Genomic DNA, 4323 nt, shown 5'->3' with positions numbered 1-4323 from the left:
ATGCGCACAAATTGCTCATTCGATTGTGTGAAATTTCTTCACACACGCACCCGGACACATCGTCATCACCAGCATTATCATCGAGGGCATGATACCTGTCTAACGGTGATACTACTGATGAGGAGGCATGCGAGTAGCATGTGCTGTTCGTGGAATTTCGCTTTGCGTCTTTTGAAAAGGGGAGATCTGTTGCGGAATTTGTGAATTCGCTTGGGAACATTTGCTTGGATTTGAGCGATGAATGGTTGGAGTCAACGAATCTTCAGCAAAGTTCAAGAAGATGCGTTCATGATAAGATGGATGTCCAGTTTTTGTGAATAAGATGCAAATTAGAGTTTTGCTTCCCTATCCAAAGGTCTGTAGGTTAGTTGGCATTTCCTAATAAATGACTCCACAGCGAAGGCCTTCTTCCCTTCTTTTCTTCTCAGCTAATGGAAGAACTGGACACCTGCCGAAACTCCTTTTTGTAGCTACAAATGAAGACAGGGTAAGACATAAATTAAGGTCTCTTTACAGACATTTTAGAGTGGAAAGCGATCACCTTAAGGAAGTTACATTTAACCGAAGGTAACAGGTAATTTGACATGACCGTCTCCGGAGCCGATAACTTCTTACTCCTTATTAGCTCTGAAAAACGATTCTTTCGGTAGAATCATCGTGAATTATCATTCAGGTGAGATATTTTCTTAGTTTTCAAGTAAAACACCTAATTTAGTAACTAGAAATTTGCAACCCACTTTCTGAAGAGAGTGTATACAGTGAAGAACCTAATTTGCGGACTTGCTGATTGACTATCAGATCAACAGAGTCCTAGAAATGAATATAGGAGTCATCTACACACCCTAGAAGGGTAGAGAATGACATGACCTCAGGTCGGTTGATCCCACGCACTGAGTTACATGGTATCCGAGATTTTCGACCATTATTTCGAAAAGCAACTGTCCTGATTCTCGTACATAAGTCCTGATTCTCGTACATAACAGCAGTCGCGTAGTCGAGTTTTGCTGAAAACGAAATTCTCCTGGAAACGTGGGATTTCATGAAATTTCTCATTGGTTCATACGCGCGTTGATCACAGAATTATGCAAACCAGTCAGTCTTTAACACCAGCTGCGGTCGCTATGTAAAGCCGACAGGTCCAGTCTGCCTGCAAGAATTACGCTCAGCCAGTTTGCTCGTAAATTAAGCCCTCATGGTCAAATGAGGCAGATTAGTCAAACAAACAGAAATATGTTACAATTGAAAAAAAAAAACGCTCACCGCTGTCCAGTGGCGGTGTTGTTGGACCGCCACTTCCGGTAGGCTACACATTACCCCTATATTTGTGGCAGTCCTAACCCGTCTTGGCGTCGTAACCGAGTTTAGTTTCGGAACACAGTCACGTGATATATCAACGATTGGTTTACGTCGAATGAAGTGTTGATCGATTCACTGAGCGGCCGGATATGAGCGAAACTGCCATAGTCCCCTGGTTCGAACTAGGCATGTGTGTGTGAGGTAGGGTTGCTGTGATTAGTAATTACGCGCAAAATTCCCCAAATACCTAAAACGGGTCACCGTATTTGAGCATTTTTACACTGCGCGTTGTAGATAAATCAGAACTATGAAGCAAGTCCCGAATCTGAGGCAAATATTCCTTTAAGTAGTTATGAGGCATCTGTCAATCAGCCTCGTTACAATATGGCTTGAATACACCATCGTGTCCGGTGTGATATTTTGGAAACGATATTCGCAAGTCCGTATGTGATCAGAAGTCTCTTCTTCTGTGCACATCTCTTCACTATATTTTGTGTATAAATACGTTACATTAACGTGCCATTCTGCTTACGGCCCAATTTCGAATCCACACCACTGCAGGATGCACGTGACAGACATTCAAAACTCGTCATTTTATCCATTGTCTACACGGCTTCAGTCCCCGTTACCCACATAAATGGCATCAGCGACACTTTGATTCAGTTCTCTCCTCTCACGTTTACGTCACTGGGTTCCTCTTGAAGAAAGCTTTCTAACAGTTTTATAACAAACTGTCTGTGACCCTGAAAGTTACGTAATCAGATCAAAAAGCGGGACTATTCCTCGTAAAACTTCAGTCACGTGACCCAGCAGCATTGGATAATGGCCACAGAACCGTTGAGGCTCCACCCGGCATTGTTCTGCCTATTTTATCAGAGGGTTTTTTCTTGAACCAACTCAGCAAATGAAAGATACCTTTAGATTCGAGCATCGTTTGATTCAATTCTGATATGCGTTTTCAATTTTGTTGAAACTCAGAAAGGTGGTTAAGTCATCTGAATAGTTTGGTGACCTTTTATCTGGACAAGGCAATGACGTCACACAGCCTTCGGGTAATCAAGGTGACGACCTACACCAGAAAACAGTCGAGAGAAGTAAAATTCTTCGCCGGATCGTTTCTCATTAGAAATCATTAACTAAACCGTTACAAAGCATTGGACTGGAGAGTAAGACTCTCATGTTCAGATTGTTTATTGAGAAACTGAATATCCGCCTTCTTGAACGCGTCTTCTTGAACTTTCTCAGATATTCATTGACCCCCACGCAACTGTAAACGAATGCTGCCAAGCAGTTCCACGAATTCCGTAATAAACCTTACCTTCCATTAGACACGAAGCGGAGTTACGAGTAAACCGCATACTACTTGCATGCCATATCACTAGTGCCGCTGTTACACGGGTAACTGAAATTTAGGTTTCAACGTGAACTAAAGGCGTACACGTGCGGTTCGTGATACTGGTCCACGAAGTAAAGAGCGGAGGCTACCTGATCAACAATCCACATGTTTTTTTAACGTAGAAACCGTTTTTCAATCACTGCCATTTGCAGCTGGTTCATGAATGGCGGTGAGAACTGTAAATCTTTTCATGATGAAGTAAAACATTGAGTTGGGATGGGTTAGTCTAATCATATAGATGGCGCCATTTAATCAATTAGATAGTACAGTGAAACCAGGTTGCTTTACTTATCGAGTGTTCAATTTAACAGGGAGTGAAGGTAAGAACAAACGGGGGTTCAGCAAATTTTATCAAGGAGGCCAACAGATCATAAGTGGACATCCTCTGATGTTCCGACCTTTCCTGGACACTTTTTGGGTGCTAAACAATACTGAATACACAGTACGAAAAGGTTCAATTCCTTCCATATCAACCTTCCATCAGATACAGGGACGGATTTCTAACGCTTGGGCAGACTACTCGTATGCTTCATCAGTAGTATACCCCATTTGCATTTGAACATCAGTTGGACAACTGTTCATCCACCTAACTTTAGTTTTCAGTGACACTACGAGCAATATCCTCCAGGTTTCCCCGCTTCATAATTTTAATTATAGAGAAGGAGCCGTAACACTAATAGAAAGTTAAGGTAGTCCGGCACTCCAACTGGTAAATTTTGTTGTACCTGGAGCATATTTAGGCCTTCCACAAACGACATAAAACAGCCACAATGATCACATCCATGTGTATCGTCGGAGCTCACGATATTGGTGGACACCATTTTAAATCTAACGGTGTTTCTTCATTGTTCCGGCTCTTCCAAAGTTGCCACTTCAGATGCCAAATTACAATCCGATGAACAATTGACTCCCTGAAAAATCACTGTACGATTCAGTGTCGCTGTAAACTAAATCTTTTCTGTAATATTGTCGTCTCTAATATTGCCAAGTGACTTTTGAAGAGATAGAACTATTGTTACTGTGACTTGGCAAGACCTCCGCAGGTAGACCGGTTTTCGACTGTGCCTCAACTGACGCGCCTCAAATTTCGCAGTAAGATTACTGAATTTCCTCATTACTCATATTTTCATCGAATGTTTTGTTCCGAAATCGAAGTCCGTCTATTCCAAGACGCGAATAGAAACACTGTACAGCTGTTTTGCTCCTAACAGGAATCACCAGCAACGCACATCTCTCTAGGGAGTTTAGAAACCGCGACCTCTTGTTTAGTCACGAAGGGCTGATCAGCATTAGGACAGCACGTAGCGCCATTCATCCTTCAGTCACGGGATGCACATCACATGATCGTGCTTTGACTGACCCCTCGAGTAACCCAATCGAGACTTTGTGCAACTTATGAATCTATCTTTTTAACTACTTACATTTCGTCGACAGTATGAAAACTTTTTGGGAGGGCCTGAAAGTATTTTACTGCCGTACTCTTCCCCACATCACTGTTTTGTCTTTCGAGCCAATTATTCGATTCACGCGATTATTCATTAAAGTTAAGTATGAACTTAACTACTCACAGTCCCTTGAATTCGCGATGGTTTCCTTCATCATTGCTGATTCGTCGATGCCTGTAGTTTTGA

The sequence above is a fragment of the Opisthorchis viverrini genome (assembly GCF_000715545.1).
Source record: "Opisthorchis viverrini unplaced genomic scaffold opera_v5_111, whole genome shotgun sequence".
Lineage (NCBI taxonomy): Eukaryota > Metazoa > Platyhelminthes > Trematoda > Opisthorchiida > Opisthorchiidae > Opisthorchis > Opisthorchis viverrini.
The sequence above is the reverse complement of the archived record's forward strand: the minus strand, read 5'-3'. Positions refer to the sequence as shown.